This window comes from Tiliqua scincoides, chromosome 5 (genome assembly GCF_035046505.1).
Source record: "Tiliqua scincoides isolate rTilSci1 chromosome 5, rTilSci1.hap2, whole genome shotgun sequence".
Classification (NCBI taxonomy): domain Eukaryota; kingdom Metazoa; phylum Chordata; class Lepidosauria; order Squamata; family Scincidae; genus Tiliqua; species Tiliqua scincoides.
Genome location: NC_089825.1, coordinates 3,025,203 through 3,037,222, shown reverse-complemented (window position 1 = coordinate 3,037,222; position 12,020 = coordinate 3,025,203). Strand labels below are relative to the sequence as shown.

Below are 12,020 nucleotides of genomic sequence, written 5' to 3'. Positions count from 1 at the left end.
ATCTTTTGTCAAGCTCAGATTACTGTTAAGGTCACAGACTTTCTCCTGTGGTGAAAAAGATTGTTCTCAAGTGACTGAGGGCTTCTTGCAAACTCCAGCCAGCTTTATCCAAGGCACTGTGGCATGCTCAAAGCATACTCAATATGCCATGGTCTCTGGAAGGCAGTTTGTTGAACATGAGTTTGAGTTTGCTTGTTCATAACCTTCTAATGCACCTACAGACAAGTTGCTCTTGTTTTTCTTATCTGTAAAAGCCCAGTAATAGTGACTTGCTTTGTAGGGTAGACTGGGTGAAGGAATAAAGCAAAAAATTATAAAGAATGATCCACTTGAGTATTTCTAAAATGCAAGTGCCTTCGTTCCTGCACTCTGTGATTGACTTACCTTTGTCAAGTATATGAAGCACCCTCTTTTACAGGACACCCCCCCCCCCCCAGCAACAGTTTGATTGTGGGGGAAGCTTTGTGCAGCAGCAGGCTTCTGTTCTCCCTGGAGAGGCCAGCCCTGCTCCATCCTTACTAAATTTAGGACAATGGTGAAAACCTTCCAGTCTGAGGTGGCAGTTGGCCAAGGGAATTTTGTATTATGGTACGTTTTGTAAAACTATGGCTATTGTGTCTAGGGGAGAGCCAGGCATATTTGCCGTGAGAAATCTGCACTTACTGTATGCTAACAGACAGTAAAAATGTCCCCCAGGGCAGTTGAGTCTTGTGTTTGGGTCAAAACTGTTGAGACTTTTCTAGCAAAGATGAACATGATGGGTGCGGCAGTGGCAGCCGGGGTGCGCTGGCCACCTTGGGAGAGAGCCAGAGCAGGTTCTCGAAGCTGTGCTCTTAGCCAGTGAATTTTACACTGTCATTGTAGGTTCATGGGGATTTAGAAAGAGAAAATCAGCAATAGTAGATTGATGGAGACATTGGCAAGTTGTTTGCAGGGCAATGCTGGGTATGGGGCAGTGGTGGGACTTAGCGCTGTTAGAGTCCAAAATGTCAGTACAGAAAGAAAAGCTTCATGAGGACAGGAGGTTAAACTGCTGAGTTCCAAGACACTGGATACTGTCCATTCAGTGTCACTGTCCTGTTTCTTGGTGAGGGAACTGACCCGTGCCTGGCCTGCTCTGCTTTGGATGGCAGGTGGGCACCCACAGAACTGAAGTTGCCTCTGTAATCTGACCAATTGGAACTCAAATTATACAAGACAGAGGTGCTAATCTCAGGCTGGGGATTCCACCTTGTCTTATGGGATGGCACTCCATCTGAAAGGCCAGATGAACAACTTGAGGGTTCTCCTGGAGAAGCATGTGAACAGCTGTGTCCAGGAGTTCCTTTGCCCAACTTCATCTGATGTGCTGCCTGTAGTCCACCCTTGCAAAAACAGATCTTGCTGCCATTGTCCATGTTCTGGTCCCATCTCCATTGGATTATTGCAACATGCTCTACCTGTGTATTGGGAAGCTGCAGCTGGTTCAGAATGCTGTAGCTAGATTGGTGATGATGGGGCACATGTGGGGGAGTGCCCCACTCCCTTGTGAGAACTTCACTGGATTCCCATCAGTTTCTGATCCAGTTCATGGTGTTGGGCCTTACCTTTAAAGCTCTTGTGGGTTGGTCCTTGGTACTTTAAGAACCACTTTCTGTCAAAACATTCTCCCTGTTTGTTATGGGGGAGGCTGTGCTCTGTATGCAGTCACAAACTGAAGCTCGATTGGCGTGCAGGTGGGACAGAGCCTTCCCTGTGGATGTATAACTCACTACCTCAGGACATTCACATAACCCTGTCTCTCCTTGCTTTTAAACAGGCACCTTTGTGGGGGTGGGTGGTGGGGGTGGAATGAAGGTGTGTCTTCTGCTAGCTGGCAGAGTAGAGTGTGTTAATTATTTCTGTGTTCTTCTGTTTTGCTATTTGCCAACTTGGAACCAATGAAAAATGGAATATAAATGGAAAAATTTAAAAATATTCTTTCCATAGAAGAAGGGCATGTTGGGGAGAAGGCCAGACCAGAGCCCTTCCCCTTGACATGCTCGTTTCTTTAACACTGGACAGAGTCATGGTCAGTTCCTAGTTTTGCTGGAGTAGCTCCTTTGATAAGCGCAGGACAGGCCTTAAGCACTTCTTAAAGTAACAGTTTCATTATTGAGGGAGCTATTCAGTGAATTTGCCTTCAAGGTAAGCAAAAATAAGCTGGAAGTTCTGGCTGCTGACTTGCCAGAATGTATGTTGCCCGTTTTACTGCTTCAACTTCTTTTGTCTCCGAAGAATATGTGCTTGGGAAGGTGGTGAGCACCACTAGGCAGCCATCACTCATCAGCTGAGAAATAGCCTTTGAATTGTGCTAAAATTGAGTGGTGCTAGTGATACTGCCCCAATTTAAATCCTCGTCTTGACCCATGATTAGCTGAGAGGCATGTTCAGACCAGTTGGGTAATAGTAATACCTTGTGCTTTCTGTTTGCTTTTAAAACGGTGGTTCCCACATATTCCAGTGCTGTTACCCATCTCATCCTCTGCTGGCCAGAATGACATACCGGAGAATCTATGGAGCTCTCTTATGGGTTGCGTTGGGCTGGCAGCCCACTCTGTTAGCCTCTGTGGGCCTAGAGTGGCCTGCAGAAACCTCCGAAACTGTTTCTAATAAAACCAGACATGACCTCCTAAACTTTTTGGAGATAAATGTCTGGTTTTACTAGAAGTAGCTTTCTAGTAGCTGCAGAGGCTTCTGCAGACCATTCTGAGGCCCGCAGAGGCCAATAGAGGAGGTCACTGATCAGCGCAAACCACAAGATGTCTCCAGAGGCTCCCCAGTACGTCACTTACATCCTCCCCTTCTAGAATGGCTTCAGTTTGGAGCCTAACAGTACTAGGGGCAGTCAAGAGTGCCCAAGCTCATGAACTAACTTTGGAAAACCAACTCCAACCCCCTTCATTTCTTTCTCTGCTTCTGTTAGCTGGTGTGTGTGACACTTCCAGGACAGGTAGGAAGGGGGAAGGATGCTACAGGTGCTCTGCAGGACCTCTGCCTATGCAACAGCTTCATGCTGACCTGGCCCTTTGGGGGAGGGGTTGATTTTAGTGTATTCTCAAGAGCTTCATGTTCCAGTTGTTCCAGCATGAGTTGCTCCTCTGTTGGGGTGGCCAAGGGTGAGAGAGCAGTGGTGCTGAGCCCCTTTCACACTTGCTTGCAAGGCTGGGTATTGAGAAGCCGAGCTCATCTTCTTGACAGCAGCAGTAATAGAGTGGCTGACTGGCAGCTTCCTCTGGTCTACTTGCTGACAGTGGTTTAACCTGTTCTCCCCTTCGCGTCCTGCGTCAGTTGGGTTTTTGCAACTGGCTGCCATGTGTTTCTCGGATGTCGCTTTGAAGTGATTATGCCTCTGAATCCTTGATTAGAAGCAGTTGTGCAAGTAATTAAGAGTCGAATGATGCAGCCAAGGCTGGTGCTGCGCTGGAGGGGGTGTGGTTGTTTCTGGGCAGCTTTGGAGTCTGCCCCAGTCTCCCTTCATGGCTCTTACTTGACCGGAAGTTTCTATTGAGAAGTGTGCAAGAAGCATCAGAACTCCAATGACTGGGTAGTATTCTGGCTAAGGAGGGAAAGGGGCCCAAGTGGGGAGTCCCAGAACCACATTCCTTTTTGTGGTGACAAAAGGCTTGTAGACCTTGAACGCCCCTCATAACTTGAACTGGCTCATCTCTGAGGGGGTCCTGTTGTGTGTGCTGCTTTTGGCTGGAGCAGAGTGGTGGCCGCAAGGGATGGGATCTCCTCTATGGCAGGACTGTTACTTCTCAGCTCAGCCAGAGGCAGGTCAAGAATGTGCCTTCTTTTTCAATGTCTTCCAGGAAGTTTTTTGTTAAACTCTTCTCTAGCGCAGTGGTTCTCAAACTTTCTAGCACCAGGACCCACTTTTTAGAATGTCAGTCTGTTGGGATCCACCGTAAGTGATGTCATTAACTTGGAAGTGACGTTATGGCCAGAAGTGACATAATCAGGCAGGGACATTTTTAACACCCCCATACGACAAAATCAAATCAATCAAGTAAATTAAAAGTTTACAATAAGTATTTTAAAAATTTATTTAAAATAAAGAACCCTCTCAACCCTCCCAAGCAGTTGCTGATCTGTTTAAAAAGTTATCTGAACATCCCAAAGGCCGCAGTCTTATCCACACTTACCTGGGAATAAGTGCCACTGACTTATCAGTTAAAAGCCTATTCATAGTAGCCTGAAAAAAGTACAGATCTGTTATCAAATGCAGTCACATCTCGTGTCACATGCATCAAGTCTAATATATGTAAAATAAAATACACATTGAAATAAATGGGGTCCCACCTGAAATTGGCTCACAACCAACCTAGTGGGTCCCAGCCCACAGTTTGAGAAACACTACTCTAGCATCTTTGACTTTCTTATGACTTTTCTTTCTTGGGTTGCACCTCCGGCTCTTGTGTTTAATGCAGTGTGCTCTGTCTGTACTGCTTTGATTCAGCATTCTGTCTGTTGGTTTTAGTGAGTTGTATGATTATTTTCTTGGAATTTTATTAATGTTTTGCAAGCTTCCTTGGACACCCAGGTAACAGGTTTGAGATAATGTGCTTAAAAAAAGAAATAAAATGAACCAATTAGTGTGTGTCTTTTAAAACCAGTTTATTGGAGCTAGTAATTGTGTTTGTGTGTTCTGCAGATAAGTGCTTTGCAAGACCTGGGACGTACTGAGGGATTATCTGCTTAAGGTAAGAACTGCTGTTTGGAAGAGACATTGCACAGTATCTGTACTCAGGTGGTGACAACCCTGCAAACACGCCCAAGTTACTGACCCACCCTGTGCTCTCACAGTAGTAATTTGTGGCCTTAGAGCAGTGGTTCCCAAACTGTGAACTGTGGCTCTCTCTGGGCAACCCATATTATCTTCCAATCTTAGTGCCTAATACTGGTTAGTGTAGTGCAGTTATAGGGTGCCCAGTCTCAATAGCAGCATAATTTGCGTTAACTCCTCCTTGCCGTGTGTGCGCACTCTTCCTCCACACCTTGTAGAGGTTCCATGTTTTGCAATTTGCATTTGTCTTTAGCTGAGACTTGATTCTCTTCCATAATTCAGACAGGAAGTTGTCAGACTAGAAGAGATTACAACTGTGTTCCAGGTACCAGGCTTCTGTACATCCACTTGCCTCCCCACCACCTTCCTTCCTGTGAGTGCCCACACTTCCAGCAGAAGCCGTGCTCCAGGGACAGAAGTTTCCTCTCCTTTTCTTTCCCATGCTATGTGAGGCAGCAGCAGGGAGGCTTTGCTGGTGCGTTCTAGAAAAGCCCTCCTGACAGGTGATGAGTCACCTCTGTTCTGCCTGCCCTCCAGTTAGAGAGGCTGTTTATCTCCCTTTTAATTGGGGTTCTGCAGGAGGCAGCGTCAGCTACTGTGAAGTGCTCTTTGCACATTCTGCAAAAGTCCAGTGTGGGGCGGAGCAGCCTGCCATTCTTTGTATATCCCACAGGACTGGAGGGGGGAGGGAGGGAGGGACTGGCACAAGTCATGGGCTTGGTCAGCAAGATGAGCCCACATGTGTAGGCCCTGGCCAGCTGTCACTGGGGGTGGCATTTCCACTCCTACAGCAGAGGGAAGGCGAGGTTGGGACAGTTAAAGGCCAGATTTCTGTATTAGGAGGTTGGTAAACAAGAGGGGTGGCTCCCCAGCCAGAACTTGAGTAGGCCTTGTTGGTCTGGAAGAGCAGTTTGTTTCCCTGCTAGAGTTGTTGCCCATAGTGTGCCAAGCCAGTCTGGGTGGAGTGACCGAGAGGGGTGTAACTTCAGACCCTGGAGGCTTCCTTAGGGGTGGGGTGCAGTGCTGGTTTCCCAGAGATGCCCATCCTGAAGGCCTGACCTCCAGGAGGGAGCTCTTTCTCCCTCTTAATGATGTATGGACCCGCCATTTCCCCCTAATCTCCTTGCAGGTGGGACAGGCTAAACAACCGATAAATAAAACACAACTTTGTGGTGGTTTCAGTACTCTTTCCTGTGCGTTTGTATCTTGGCCACATTGTTTCCTGTATTTCAACTGAGGCAGCTGTGTAGAACTCATACATGTGGCTAACCTGGCCCATGTGCTTCTAATTTTTATTGATATATAAAATAATACAACCTTATGCCTTCCGTGTGTGTGGTGTTCAACATCAGAAGGAAGGGACAGGTCTCTACCCTGAGGGGTTCACAGTCTAAAACAGGCAGAAGAAGCAGCAAAGCAAAGGAGAGTGAGGGGTGCCAGGGAAGAGAGGGCAGAACATGTCATTTTATGCACATATACTTGGGCGAAGTCGTAAGGTAGAGGGATGACGTGATTGTCTTTTCCTGAAGACAGCAGTGCAGGATGTTTTGTGTGATCCATAAGGTAAAATCATCTGTGGGGAATGAATTGCTGTGCAGATCCCAACTGGTTTTTGTAGGCCCCACAGATGGAAGGAATTGTTGCCATCAAATTCTAGGTCAGAGGATGGCAAGGCAACAGCAGACTTGCAAATGTAATACTGAATGCTTCGAAGCCTGTCTGTTAATTGAAGGCAGGGCTGGGGACTTTCCTGGTTCCTTGTTGCCTAGTGTCCCAATTCAGCAGGAAGTTCTCCTGTGCGGGCCCCTTTGGATTAGTAGGGCTTGCTCAGGGAAAAGTTCACTCCAGGATTGCTTGCCAAAGAGAACTTCCTGGGGGATTGTGCCCCAAATGGTGAATATTCCTGCCAACTTCCACTCGGGAACCAGTCTTGCAAAATCCGCTAGACTTGCCACTTCCAGACGCTTGCAGGCAGGGTCGAAACCGAACAGTGCTGCTGCTTTACCTGTATATGGTGAGCTCTGCCCTATCCTTCTGTTTGTAAAAACCACTTAACATGCTTCCCTGACACTATATGAAATCCTGCACACACTGACTGGGGGAAGAAATTGCATTCAATTCTGTGGCACTTACTTTGGAGTAAGCCTGTGTAGGACCAGGCCGCGGAGCACAGAGACTAGGAAGATCCATGTTGGTGTAGAAGTTCCATTGCCACTTACCATCTGTGCAGTTGCTTTTCCCAGCTCCTGCCAACCTGAAAGCAGGAAGCTTTGAAAGCGTGTAAAAATGTGATACATAAATAGATGCATCTGTGCACTGAGGTGTCTAGTCATGCCGGCCATATGACCACGGAAGCTGTCTGCTGGGTGGAACCTTTACCTTTCCTTAATTGCATCACAATTCCCAGTGTGTCTTTAAGCCTTCTCTCCCCACACTCCTGCTGGTGGTTTCTTAGACTTCCCCACTACATGATAGTGGTGCTTCTTGGGGCATTGTGGCCTTAGTGTGGTGCTCTTCTCCTTCAAGCAGCGATGCACCTGAAAGCCACTCAGGTCCCTTCTCCAGCTTCCTCAGGCCATGAGATTAGTGCTTGTGGTTTTGCCACGCTCAGCCTCTGTCTTGCTGTTGTCACAGTGCTGCTTGGCAGATGTCCCCTTTTGCTCTGCCTGTTGCTTTCTGTTGTCATTGCCTGGTGCTTGTCCTCAATGCAGCTGCTGTCCTTTCCAGTGGGGAGGGTTTTATGATCAGGCTTGCCTCATGGCATTTGGCCACCAGCAGGACGAGGATTTAGCTCATTGAAAATCCGTTTGGGATCCTCTTTTAAGAATCAAGGCCATGTGACTATTTGAAGCCTCCTCATCTCTCTTCGTTCCTCCCCCCCCCCAGCTAAAGATGGAATTAAAACAGAATGCGGTCAAAAAGCAGGGGCCTCATTCAGTAATGCCTTTCTGGCCTACGTAAGCAGGTCTGTTTACATCCAGGTGTTTACTACTGAGGCACCTGCAGAAGGAGTTGCCTCTGAACAGCGTAGCTTGCTCTGCAGCACCTGAACAGTACTGTGAGCCTGGTCACCTGCTTTGGGGACTGGTTAAACGACACGAGGAGGAGCCAGTGTAGTTCCACTTGACCCTGTGAAGCCTCCTCTGGTCCTTCTGCAGTTTGAGCCACTCGTCTGTTTGAGCTTGCCAGACTGAACTCTTGCTGTCCGCCTTTCTGCCTGCTCTGCCTCTGAAATTTGACTGTGTGTCTCCGTCGAACTTGACCAACTGCTCCTGGAATCTGACCTTTAACCAGCCTTGGAATATGCCAGTAGTCTTCAGCCTTTTTTGTGCCATGACCCCAAAATAAAAAGTAGGAGACTGGTGACCTATACAGTACAGTTTCCACTATATGTACATTATTAGAATCCCTATTTTCATATTTTCTGTTCATGACTCTACAAACAGACTTGCAAGTACATGCTTCACTCAATGGGATCCTTGGTCTTGAATCTCATCGCAAAGCTTTTTAAAACATGGTGTTAATAAAACAAACATTTCCAAACAAAGTAAAAAGCATTTCAGAAAGAAAAGTAACATAATTTCTGACACTCAGAACCGCAAATATCTTCTGCTGTATTTTGCAAGTGCACCCAGAATGGTTTTCATGGGGCTCCAGAAATAAAACTCTGGCTGTGACCGCTGGGGAGACAGAGCCCATGGGTTGAACTCTGTACTACGCTATTTCTCCTTGGTCTCCTGCTGCCTGTGGCATTCTTACTCTGATACCATTGGGGACTCCTAACCCACTGTGAATCAAGACAATACCAATATTTTCAAAATTGTGCACTTGGAGTGTACTGACTCAGTGTGGTGTAGCTGTTTCCCTGTGCGGCACTTGGCCGACGATGATCCATATTGTCAATTTGTCTGTGGCAGACTGACCACTGTATAGTCCTATTCTTAGGAAAGCTGCTTGACCAGCTGGCTGCATCCTTTCTTGAATCAGCCTTGCCTGTGGTTGTCCATATACTGGTTACATTGTGCTTAGATTTCTGTAATGTGATCTACTTGGGGGTGCCCTTGAAGACTGTTTGGGAACAGGTCAGTGTGGATTCCAGTCTTGTGGTAGTTGGCTGGCACAAAATGTAGTGAGTGTTTTAACACCTCTGTGTTGTGAGCTTCTTTGGTTGCTGGTCTTGTTTCCAGGTGCCATACTTGGTGCTGGTCTTGACCAATAGTTGGAACCCCCACATTTGAACTGCCTCCCTGCAGTAGGAAATTGCGTGCCTCTTGAGATCAGCGTCCTTGTGTGCCTCACTGCTGTCAGAGGAGCATTTGGTAGTGACATATGAGAGGATCCTCTTTGCTGTGACACCCAGGCTGCAAAACTCCTTGCTCCTGTTGTGAGGCTGGCTCTGGCACTTCCACTGTTCTGACAGTGACAAAAAACATATCTATGCGGTTCAGCCTTTAGGGCCTAAGGGTGCAATCCTCACCCACTTTCCAGCACCGGCATAAGGGCAACACAGCTCCTAGGTAAGGAAACAAACATTCCCTTACTTTGAGGAGGCCTCCATGAGTGCCCCCTAACTGCAGGATGCAGCACATGTGCTATTGGCACAGCTATGCCAGTGCTGGAAAGTGGGTTAGAATTTGGGCCTAAGTTATTTTGATCTGTTCTGCCTCCTTTTAGTTCTGCACCTGATTTTTTTTTTCTTGGTGCTGTATAATCTTTAATGGGTGTCTTTTGTTGACTTTTATTCTCTTGTATTTGTTGTGTAAGCAGGATACAAATATTTTAAGTGATCTGTGATGGTTTCTTGGCCAGCCATACCTGTGCAGAAGTGGGCACCTGTGGAAGGTTGCTGCAAGCAAGGACCCCTTGTCACAGTTGAGCTTTATTTGTATGCACCCAGGAGTCGTCTTCAATAATCTCCCTTGAAGGGGAAAAGGGAGAGGACTCTGGATCCTTTCTCTGCTTTGCCTGGCTGACCTCATGGACTGTGCTGGCTTGACAGTGTACGTGGCTGGCTGCGCTTGCTCCGTCAGAAGCTCCCAAATCTTGCCAGGTACCCCTTCTGGATCCTGAGGAGCCCCTGCAACACTTTCTTAGTGCCAGGAGTGTGTGGTACTCCTTGCTTGTTGTCACAGCCAGATCATGGCAGGAGGCATGAGAGAGGCAGAAGCTTTAGCTGGGCCCTGATGGCTGAGAACAGCACTAGGCCCATTACGGAAATGGCTTTTGGCTAATATGTTATTCCCTGGCTTTGCATCTAGTTCAATGGAAGCAGCTTTCCTTTTTGATGCATATTCTATTAAAGGAAAGCAGCTGACAGGAACAGCTGCTTGCCTTTCCTTTTTGGGCTGTGGCTTAGAAGGTTAGCTGCAGAGCATAATGAAAGCACTTTATTGACCATGGTGGTGGGAGGGGGTGTGGTGCTTAAAGAAGAAAATCTTTCTTTCCTTAGATCCCTGGAGTGCATCTCCCCACTAGAAAGAAAAGTAACTCCTAATATGCTAAATATCTTCACTTCATGCAGGCTTTGTGCATTGGGAAGATTGTGCTGGTCTCCAGAACACAAATTGTAGCTCTGAGAACTAGGCACCCTTGCAGTAATAAGCCACTTGTGTTCTTTTTAGATACTTGTATGGAAAGAGAAAGGAAATGGGGGCAAGAGTGGGTTGGGTGATTGTGTGCGTTAAGATGTCCAGGCAGCTAGAATCTCAGGGACTGGCTTTGTGGAGCAGGACCTCTATCAGTAATGGCCCCAAGGTACAGGAATGACTTCCTGGAGGAAAGGGCATCTTTTAAATCTGTTTTTAAATAAATCTGCTGTTTTAAATAGCTGAGATGGTCTTCACTCTGCAGGTGACTAGATGTCAACACAAGAGGCGAGGTATTCAGGCAGCTAGAGCTAGATATGGACATTTCTGGCTGAATTTTTTTCTTCTTTGCTTGGGTTAGAAATGTGAAAACTCATTTTTGTTCAGTTTCCCCACCTCCCTTTTCATGCCTTTGGTCTAGCTATCATGACCAAAGAATTGAATTTAATGTTCAATTCTCCCCCCCCCCCCATTCTTTAGTTTGAGTTTAGGGAGGGGGTGGAAGGATTCCAGCCTTGCAGAGTGCTGTGCAAAAAAACCACACATATTTATACATACCAGAAGTTTGCCTTTCTACACTGGAAGTGTGATAAGTTCTTGCTCTGCCATGTTGGTACTACAGAATATGAAGTACAGGTCCAACCTATTTATACACCGATTTTTTATACACTGATTTGACTCAACACGAATGGTCACTGCAGATGAGAAGGAATGTGCTGATCCCTGAAGAAGGGGAAAAATGCACCCCTTTAAAATCAATTTTAAAAACTGAACTTTAACAATAGCCTCCTTAATGAGAGAGGGAGAGGGCAGCTGGCTGACAATCCATCAATCCTCCTCTCTCCAGGGGACCCCTCCCTTCCCCCTGAGCAAGTGAAAGAAAGGTGATCGATTTGCATTGGTGAAGGGAGGGACTGAGTGGAGGACTGTTTGATGGATTGTCTTCTTAATGACTCTTATCTTACATCACAAAGGTCAGCAAGGCTGTTTTTAACTCACTGGAGCAAAGAAACTTTGTTTTTTAAATTGATTTGCTATAGTGATTTGCCATCCACATGAGTGCTTGGAACAGAAATCTCGAATAATGAGGCTCAACCTGTATACCTTCAGCCTTCCAATCAACTGGTTTACAGTGCTTTCCATGTTTATCCCTAGCATGTAACTGCTTAAGAAGACATTGAAACTGAACTGCTGTATCTCTGAAGATGCAGTTTACTTAACTACACTTGAGATCTTCCTTGCAAAACACCAAAGCAGTTTATAACATTAAAGCTACTATCTGCAAACCTGATTTTAAAATCTATCTATGAGAGTTTGCAACTGAAAACCTCTTGCTAACCAAAACTGTACTGTGGTTTTATTTTGGTTTGCAACCCTGTGCGTTGAAATCTCCTGATGTGCAAGATGCATGCCATGCTATTAAGCCTCTTGGCACTGATTGCCCAGGGGGAGATGTCCATAAAACCCCTGAGCCAAGGCATTTTAGGAGCATTAATGAAGTTCCCTGACAGGAAGTAGGAAGTGGTGACTTCCCAGACATCTGGAAAGTAGGAAGTGGTTTTGAATGTTGGTGCTATAAGGAAACAATAGTAGTTCCAGCTGTAACCATGTTGAAAGTTTTCTCCCTG

General features: G+C 46.5%; 1 protein-coding gene across 13 annotated transcripts in view; it reads left to right on the top strand.

Moving 5' to 3' along the window:
- MAP4 (microtubule associated protein 4) overlaps positions 1-12,020 on the top strand; it is a 174,599-nt gene that overhangs the window by 36,754 nt on the left and 125,825 nt on the right. For 12 of the 13 annotated variants that reach the window (XM_066626816.1, XM_066626813.1, XM_066626808.1 and 9 more), the window contains one exon: positions 4,676-4,724. The exons of the other annotated variant lie outside the window; for it this stretch is intronic. The gene's annotated coding sequence lies outside the window, so the exon portion shown is untranslated. The remainder of the gene's footprint in view (positions 1-4,675; positions 4,725-12,020) is intronic. 13 annotated transcript variants of the gene reach the window in all.